Consider the following 10671-nt stretch of genomic DNA (forward strand, 5'->3'; position numbering starts at 1 on the left):
CGAAAGTGCAGCTGGAGAGGCTGTGTCAGAGGCGGTGAACCAGTTTTCGGTGATGCCAAGGAAGGAAAGTTTGTTAATAATGAAAAGATCATGGATGTAGGAAAGTTTGTTGCAGATGGAGTGAGCGTTCCATAGAGCTCCTGTTAGCGGGGGCTGTATGTAAATTTCTGGTTTCAACTGTAGATGGCAAAAAGCAGGTGGGAAGGTGTATTTAAATGTTTGGCCCCGCCATGATGTACCGAACGCCTGTACTAGGTGTGAACAGTTATTCTGTGCTGACAGAGTCCATTTAATAACATTAATGGGAGTGATATGTCCACTATTACTACAAGTACAGGTGTCCCAACCCGCAGTCTCACAATTACACATGTGAATTGTGAGATATTGTGTAACAAAGGACTTTTGTCACTCATGTAACTGGGAAAGATGGATAACAAATCCTGTAACAACTGTCATTGCCTGCTTATGTGTTGTGATTTAACTTTTTCAGAGATCCATAACTAAGAAATGGATGAATTGAATTTTTAAGAAACTGATGTGAGAAGACAAATCAGGAACTTGCATGATGTTCATTTCTCCATAGATGTCATCAGAAGACATTAAGGATACTGCGGCATACGGTGGCATTTTTCCTGTGCAAATGAAAGAACCAGTGGTATCTCTCATGAGACAGACGTAATAGCACTAATGTACACATAGCCTTACATATATCGCTTGGTTTTTTTTTCTGTATGATTGACAACTGCAGAGGCGAGTCATGGGTATAAAAACGACAGTCTGGGCCAGATGGAGGTAGACCAGAGAAGCCATCACCATAAGTCATTTGATTTAATTATTTTTTATGTGACTGTATCTGATCACTATTTTATTAATTTGCTTAGTCTTCAATGTAGTAATTCTACAGGTCACATCTGCGGTATCTCATATTTACCAACATATTTTCAGATAAAAAAGGGACGGAAAATTAATGACAAATTGAAGAGACGGATAATATGAATGGTAACTGAAGAGCCGAGAACAACTTCCAAATACATTAGAAGTGAACTCCAAGGTCAAGGTACCTCAGCGTCAGATCGCACCATCCGTCACTGTCTTTGCCAAAGTGCACCGAGGAGGAAACCACTGTTGAAATCAAATCATAAAAAAAACAAGACTGGAATTTGCTAGAATGCATCTTGACAAGCCATAAAGCTTCTGGGAGAATGTCCTTTGGACAGATGAGACAAAACTGGAGCTTTTTCATAAGTCACATCAGCTCTATGTTCACAGACGCAAAAATGAAGCATACACAGAAAAGAATATTGTACCTACTGTGAAACATGGAGGAGGCTCTGTTATGTTCTGGGGCTGCTTTGCTGCATCTGGCACGGGGTGTCTTGAATCTGTGCAGAATACAATGAATTCTCAGAACTATCAAGGTATTCTGGTGCTAAACGTGCTGAAAACTGCACTCTTGAGTCATTGGCTTTAAATGTTATCTACCACTATACGGTCACTGTATGGTGATCATATTAGTCTTGGTCTTTGTATAGTGTTTCTTATTCAGTAACATCATTGTCGTCAGCTGCTGTGCCCACTAGGTGCTCATAACCACTGTTAATCCGAGTGCTACATCCTCCACCTGCCTGAGCTGGCTCCCTCTGATTTTCTGTGCAATGGCTTACCATGGCAACACGACACTCCTGTGACGTCAAGCTCCCAGGCTTTTTGAGCCAACTCACATAGCAGGACGTTGCTTGAGTATTCATGGAGTTGGTGTCCATATCGCTACCATGGGCTGCTGCTGCCCTAGAACCTCCTGACAAACCCAGTTTAGCTACTTCACTGGGTATCTCTGCTATACCATTGGCCACCCCTGCCTTAGACTTCTGTGATAAACCCAGTTCTGCTACATCGCTGGGTTCCTTTGCTATGCTGTTGGCCAGCACTGCCTTGGACTCTCTCATGTCATTCAGCTCTACTTTGCTGATTCCTAGTTGCTGATTGAACTTTGCTACGTTGCTGTCCAAGGATGCTACACAAGTTGCCATGACTACTACTCTGCTTTATTGGCTACTGTATATCGAGTTTAGCAACTCCAGTTGCCGTCCTGTCGCACCTGCCTCCACTGTTCCAATTGGATTGTCCTGCTGCTGTCATCTGTCCGTGCTGAATTAAAATTGCTCATCCGGACCAAGGACTTTAAAAATCTACCTCATCGGGTTAGACATGGCCACCATGACTTACATCACCACCAACCTGTGCTAGTTTAATTAATTGTATAATTATTAATTGTATAAACATCTACTGTGTCCCAACATGACTTACTCCGCCCTACAGAAATAATCTCTCAAATTACTCATACTGAGTTAGTCAATTAATAAGCAGATATTTAAAATCATGACATAATTAATTGCAAGAGCAAAGTCAACAAGAAGTACAGGAACAAAGCATTTTGCAATTAGGGATACGAGAAGAGGTCTCTTTTGATTCATTTAGTGCACACATGTGTTTGTTGAAGAATTTTTATGTTTTTATTGCAGATGTAAACTGAAGCCACAATCAGTGACCTTCAAAAGTGAAGTATATGAGACAGCCTACAATACAGTACACTGCCTGTACACTGCCTTCTGCAGCTCTCAAAACTCAGCAAGCAACAAGCGTCACACGGACGTAATGCAGAATCAGTATTAGCAAATGGAAAAGTAGAAATACTCAATAGTCCCACTCATATTTAGGTAAAAACAAATATATTTCATCATGGCAAGTCATGTAATATGTTATGGCCGGTACTGTTGGCCTCTGGGTAGGGGATACCCCATACCCAAGTGTCATGGAGTGTATGCGCAACAAGCTCCTCAGTCGCTCCACCCAGTTCCATAGCAACTAATTACTTCCCGTAAATTTTGGCAAATTGTTATTATAGTCTCCAGGGAAATGCTCCCTTTGGTGGACATGGTGACTGTCTGATCCTCCGTTTCTGCACTGGAATGTTGTATCCTGCCGGCTACGCAAAATGTAAGCAGGTCACTAAGATGCAACAACGCAGGCAATGAGAAGGCAGTGGTAGTCAACCGACACTATTTATTTTTCTAACACAGAAACAAAATTTAGTTATAGTTATATACGTATATGCAAGTACACAAGATATGATAGGTAATAGCAACAAGAGTAATACAGTATGTTATGACACTTACTACATTAAGTGTGATACCTTATTCAACACTTTATTTATATACAGTACACTATGCTTAATATCTAGCAGTTGAACAACTAATAGGGACTGTATATCTCAGCTTAACAGACGTCACTCCCAGTACTAGGCCCGTCACCATCGTACGTTTCTGTAGGCGCCTCTGTTTGTTACACATGCCCTAACTGAGGTCACCGATACTTCCCTGTAATCTTGAGAATGGAGAGAATTTTTAATTAAAGGTAAACTGCAAAGTTACTTGGTTTTTCAAGCATTTTTTAATTCTACCCATTTATATCCATTCAATAACTTGAGACAACCCTTTTAAATGTTGGTGTTTCACTAATTAGCATATATACAGTGAAGGAAATAATTATTTGATCCCTTGCTGTTTTTGTCAGTTTGCCCACTGACAAAGACATGAACAGTCTATAATTTTAAGGGTTTGTTAATTTTAACATTGAGAGAAAGAATATCCAAAAAAAATCGAGAAAATCACATTGTATAAATTAGATAATTTTTTTTTTGCATTTTGCAGTGAGAAATAAGTATTTGATCCCCTACAAACCATTATGCTTTCTGTCTCCTACAGACCAGTTAGACACTCCTAATCAACTCGTTACCTGCATTATAGACAGCTGTCTTACATAGTCACCTGTATAAAAGACTCCTGTCCACAGACTCAATCAATCAATCAGACTCTAACCTCTACAACATGGGCAAGACCAAAGAGCTTTCTAAGGATGTCAGGGACAAGATCATAGACCTGCACAAAGCTGGAATGGGCTACAAAACCATAAGTAAGACGCTGGGTGAGAAGGAGACAACTGTTGGTGCAATAGTAAGAAAATGGAAGAAATACAAAATGACTGTCAATCGACATCGATCTGGGGCACCATGCAAAATCTCACCTCGTGGGGTATCCTTGATCATGAGGAAGGTGAGAGATCAGCCTAAAACTACACAGGGGGAACTTGTTAATGATCTCAAGGCAGCTGGAACCACAGTCACCAAGAAAATCATTGGTAGCACATTACGCCTTAAAGGTTTAAAATCCTGCAGTGCCCGAAAGGTCCCCCTGCCCAAGAAGGCACATGAGCAGGCCTGTCTGAAGTTTGCCAATGAACACCTGGATGATTCTGTTAGTTATTGGGAGAAGGTGCTGTGGTCAGATGAGACAAAAATTGATCTCTTTGGCATTAACTCAACTCGCCGTGTTTGGAGGAAGAGAAATGCTGTCTATGACCCAAAGAATACAGTCCCTTCTGTCAAGCATGGAGGAGGAAATATTATGTTTTGGGGGTGTTTCTCAGCTAAGGGCACAGGACTACTTCACCGCATCAATGGGAGAATGGATGGAGCCATGTACTGTAAAATCCTGAGTGATAACCTCCTTCCCTCCGCCAGGACATTAAAAATGGGTCGTGGCTGGGTCTTCCAGCAAGACAATGACCCAAAACATACAGCCAAGGCAACAAAGGAGTGGCTCAAAAAGAAGCACAGTAAGGTCAAGAAGTGGCCTAGCCAGTCTCCAGACCTTAATCCCATAGAAAACTTATTGAGGGAGTTGAAGCTCTGAGTTGCCAAGCGACAGCCTCAAAATCTTAATGATTTAGAGATGATCTGCAATGAGGAGTGGACCAAAATTCCTCCTGACATGTGTGCAAACCTCATCATCAACTACAAAAAAAGTCTGACTGCTGTGCTTGCCAACAAAGGTTTTGCCACCAAGTATTAAGTGTTGTTTGCCAGAGGGATCAAATACTTATTTCTCACTGCAAAATGCAAATAAATGTATCTAATTTACACAATGTGATTTTCTTGATTTTTTTTTTTAAATATTCTAGCTCTCAATGATAAAATTAACCTACCCTTAAAATTATAGACTGTTCATGTCTTTGTCAGTGGGCAAACTTACAAAAACAGCAAGGGATCAAATAATTATTTCCTTCACTGTAGCAATACAATAATATTAGCGCTATCTGAAATTCTCCTTAACAAACGGATGCCTGATTGTAAATTTGTCAACTGTTTTTCTTGGAATCTCTGGTTGTGTCCGGCATCTTGTAGTTTGTGAACAGGGCAGACTGTTGTTACACAGCCTGTAGTCTGCTAATGAAGGAATATTGCAGGCAGTGTTGAGGCTAGGTTCCAGGGGTTATCCAGGACTAAATCAATTTTCTTACTACTAGCCTAAGAACTATCAAGCAGGTTTTTGCTAACTACCTGCATGTTCTGTCCGACACCGATCTCTGCCAGGACAGAGTAGTCACAGACCGCTCCTGCTGGCGATTCAGCGGCTTCCACTGTCGTCATATTCACAGGGCAGGGCTTCTTATCCACTATGCTCTGTTGCCTAACTGCGGGGAGCCAGCAGTCAATCAGGATGATGTTAGCAGTCACGTATCATCCTTCTTAACCCTTTCATGCATACCTACTCGTCCTGCACCTTTCCTCTGATGTGTACGCCTTGTCCCATGCTGGTCACGTGACACTGTCATGTTATGTAACTGCTGCAGCCCTCAAATATTCTGCCATAGCAGAAGTCCACTCTGACAGAGTATTAATAGCAACAGTAAATCCTGATTAGGTTGCCCAGTAGCAGATGGCCCTTTAAATCAACCCGCTATCTCAGACACATAATTTGATTATACATCCCTTTACATTTTGGACATATCTGGTGCTTTTCTCTCCGCTGCTTCTGTTTCCAAGTTCTGGACACTTTTCTCACTGTTTTAAAAGGCCACTACAGGGGTAAGTGGAGTGATGTGAAAACTATAAACTACCCCTTCAATGCCATGGGATGTGCCAGTGTTGGGGAAAGTCCCCCCCCCAGAGGGGCCCGTGAACTTCTGAATGGCGACAGCCAGAATCAAAAGGAGGGCACCTGGTTTGATGCCTATAGGAATGCATAGTAAAATTCTGTGCATAGGTGGACGGTTGCTTTAAAGCGCACCTGTCAGCAGGATTGTGCTTAGTAAACCACATACACTGTCAGGTGGGCGCCGTTACACTGATTAATATGATACCTTTGTTGATGAAATCCATCCTGTAGTTCTTTTTTAATCTTTATTTTCCTCCAGCAAAATGGCACCCGCGTGTGCGCAGTAGCATCTATCCCTTGCCGATAGACACTACTGCGCAAGCGCCGCTAGCGGCGCCATTTTGCTGGAGGAAAATAAATTTGCCTGCAGCACTATGGCACCGCTGGCCACGCATGCGCAGTAGCATCTCTCTGCAAACAAGAGATGCTACTGCGCATACGCGGGCGGCGGGGCAGTATTTAAAATAGTAGGCAAGTCACTGAAGGCACAGTGATCTGTCAGAAGCCATACAGCTGAATAAACAAGCAGAGCACCAGATAAAGCCCCTCCCCAAAGGCCGCCCTGAAGCACGAGAATATCATTATCTCAGAAATGAAATAAAGATTATAAAAAGAACCACAGGACAGATTTCATCAACAAAGGTATCATATTAATCAGTGTAAGCACAATCCTGCAGACAGGTGCGCTTTAACTCCTGTCCTGTGGGAAAAATGGTTACAGCACTACCCCTTCAATGAAAAAATACATTCTGAGCAAATAGTAGAATCGATCATACTGTATAATCATATAAGTATATATTGTATTGTGTTGTGATCCAGCCTACCTGATTAATACAATGTGTCATATTCTATTATTATCCAAATAGTAGAATCGATCATACTGTATAATCATATAAGCATATATTGTATTGTGTTGTGATCCAACCTACCTGATTAATACAATGTGTCATATTTTATTATTATCCAACCTTCCAGTATTAGCACAAGACTTATTATCACTGTATTAATAGTATGCACATACTGATAAGAACAGAAGATTGTTTCACTGGGTCCGCCTGGCTCTATTATGTCATCACGGAAACATAGTGTTCACAATACAGATCTCTGTGAATAATTATCTGGACACTTGATTGACTTGAAGAGAAATCTTAAAGGAAACAGTGAAATCTAAGCTCCTGGAGATGACACTTTAAAGGGAACCTGCCACCAGGAAAATGTAGTCCAATCTTCAGTCCCCATATTACAGAGCTGGGGTGGGAGTGAGGGGACTATTAAATAAAGTAATAAGTGAAAAAAAAAGTTTTAAAAAATATTAAACAAATTAGAGAACACAAAAGTTCAAATCACCCCCTTTTGCCCCACTGAAAATAAAACAATTGCACAAATAAAAAATGCTCATATTTAGTATTGCTGCATTCAGAAATGTCCAATCTATCAAAATATAAAATAAATGAATCCGATTGGTAAAAGGCGTAACGAGAAAAAAATCAAAAACTCCAGAATTACATTTTGTTGGTCGCCTTAACATTGCAATAATATGCAACAACAGGCGATCAAAACATAGTATATACCCCAAAATGGTATCAATAAAAATGTCAGAACAGGACGCAACAAATAAGCCTGGCACTCAAAGTTGATCAAATTAAATAAATTATTTAATATGCAATCCAACAATAAAGGTTCACAAGCGATTCGGTCTACATTAGATCTTCCTCGGTGTGCTTATTGTCCAACTGAAAAATATCAGATTGTGTTTCATCCCCTGAGTCACTAGGAAGTGCTGAACGCGGTGCGGTGTCCACTGCTGGTTCAAACACACTCTTCAACAGACGCGTTTAATTTCATCTACTCTAAGTGCCAAGTTTTCTTATGTATCATTGAAGGGGATTGGATCCTACTTGTGCACCATTATATAGTAGTGCCGTGGCCATCTCTATTATGCAATAAATAAGCCATCACACAGCCCCAGATCCCAAAAAATGAAAACATTATGGGCCTCGGAAAATGGCGACAAAAGCAAAAACTTGCTTTTTTTTTCACCACTTAAATAAAAAACAAACTATACATGTTTGGTATCTGCGTACTCGTACTGACCTGAGGATTCATATTGCCAGTTCAGTTTTACCATATAGTGAACCTGGTAAATATAAAAAAAAATTGTGAAACTGCACTTTTTTTTGCAACTTCACAGGACTTGGAATTGTATTCCTGTTTTTCAGTACACTGTATGTTAAAATCAATGGTGCCATTCAAAAGTCAAACTCGTCCCACAAAAAACAAGCTCTTATATGGTTATATGGAAGGAAATATAAAAAAAATGTATGGCTCTTGGAAGAAGGGGAGGAAAAAGCGAAAATGAAAAAGGAGAATGACCCAGGGTGAAGGGGTTAAATGATGAAAACACAAGACATACTGAATCTTTTCTAAAAAATATATACATATACTGTATATCAATCTACTCAGCTCCCTCTGCTCTATAATATGGCGCCTGTAGATTGGATGGCATTTTCATGGTGACAGGTTTCTTTTAATGAGATTCTGTGGGGGCATAATGTGACATTGGTGACTACATTCAATACCAGTCAAATGCTTGGACACACAAGTTCATGCAATGGTTTTCCTTGTTCTTATTGGAAAATGTGGAAAGTGTCCATTGTAGATTGAGACTGAAAGCAGCAAAACCATAAAGGAACACATATAGAAACAAGGAGCAAAGAAACAAGTCTTAAAAAAAACCCCACAGAATGGGGCTGATTCATCAAGATTGGCGTAGCGCGCGCTTGTGCTAAACCAGTCTTGTTGAAGTACATGGCGCCAATTTCACTGAACTCAGTGCATCTCCTTAGTGGCATACGGGCCTGTAGCAGCATTATTGGCATAGAAAACGCCAGCATTTTTGATTAATTTGACAGGTCGGCATGGCCAATCCCCATTCCGCCTCTGCTCATTTCTGAGGAGATGATTCAAACTGGAGTGAAATAGTCAAAAGAGTCACAAAATTTTTTCGCAACTCTGCATTGCGCAAACATTTATCGACCTTTCAAATTTTTTCTGCCATTTTTGTGGTATAGAACCTTTGATTATTCGGCCCCAGTTTGTCCTAATCTTTACATTCCTCAAAGTACCCCCATTTTACTCTAATGATAGTTTAATACCCCCTTGGCATTCTTCATCAGGTAGACACCTGGAATTGCTTCCAGTGAATAGGTATGCCTCATTAAAAGTTCATTTGAGGAATCATCGGCTTTCAAAAAGTGTATGAGACTATCAGGTGTGTTTTACAGAGGGTGACGGCGGTTGTTGTGGACCCACTGTGGCACTGGCCGGGCTTATACCTGGAGGGGAGTGACTAAGTGGCTTTTCACTAGAGCCTCTGATGGTGAGGATAGGCTTGGGCCTAAGGGTGGCCACCAAGTGCCACTCAAGGACAGTGCCCGGACCTGCAGCAGCTGACCAATGGGTCAAGGCATGGATACGTGGTACAGAGGGCACAGGCAGAGATATAGTCAGACAGTCTGAGGTCGGGGAAGGCAGCACAGGTTCAGAATACAAAGCCGAGGTCAGGAGCGAAGAGGTCAGACAGAATGGGTATATAAGTCGGGTCGGTAACAGGAGAATAAATACGAATATGCGCTTAGACAGGATACTAGGAGACAAACTACATTAGGAACCAAAGCTCAGCCAAAGAGTGGAGGAAGGAGTTGCCTAATATATTCCCTGCTGGCAGGGGATAGGCCGGGGAAACTATATTCTGCGGGACATAGCAGGGTTAAATTCCTGCAGAGACTGGCTGTGCCTACGTATAGCTAGGTGGAGACAGCAGGAAGATGCAGGAGTACTGGGACTACTGCAAGAGGCAACTCAGCAAGACGGTCTGACTCAAGGAGAAGCAGAGCGGTGACCGTAGGACGGCGCTGTGTAGGCGCGAGTTACTGACGTAACCACTTATGCCCCCTCCTTTTTTGCTAGACAAATGGAGAAACCTCTCAAGAATGGTAAGGGTGCAGATGTTTTCAGCAGCCTCCCAAGATCTCTCCTCAGGACCAAAGCCCTTCCAATCAATCAAGTAGAAGGTCCCTCACCGAACCTTCTTAGAATCCAGAATGCCCTTTACCTCAAACACATCCAAGGGACCCTCCGAAACAGAAGTAGAGGCAGGAGTAAGGGGTCTAGAGAAGCGATTCAACACCTCCGGCTTCAAGAGCGAGAGGTAGAATGAGTTCAGAATCCCTAGATTCACTGGGAGCTAAAGACTGTAGGCCACCGGATTGATTAGTTTGAGGATTTTGAATGGTCCAAGGTACTGAGGGGCAAACTTGTAGGAGGACACCTTCAGGCGAATGTTTCGGAAAGTTAACCAGACTTTGTCCCCGGGTCGTTAGATAGGCTAAGGACTTCTCGTCAACATGAGATTTCATCTGGGACATGGCCTTAAGAAGGGAGGTCCGAGTCTGCTGCCAAATGGAGATGCTCCGGAAGACTCCTCAATGTGGTTGTTGTAGGAAAACTCTGCCCAAGGAAGTAACTGTATACAATAATCTTGGCGGGCAGAGATAAAGTGGCGTAGGTAGTTCTCAAGAATCTGATTGACCCGTTCCATTTGCCCATTGGTCTGAGGATGGTACGCGGAGGAGAAATCCAGCTGGATATTCAGTAGCTTGCAAAGAGGTCTCCA

This window comes from Phyllobates terribilis, unplaced genomic scaffold, assembly GCF_046119375.1.
Source record: "Phyllobates terribilis strain yellow unplaced genomic scaffold, ASM4611937v1 Scaffold_2__4_contigs__length_985480577, whole genome shotgun sequence".
NCBI lineage: Eukaryota > Metazoa > Chordata > Amphibia > Anura > Dendrobatidae > Phyllobates > Phyllobates terribilis.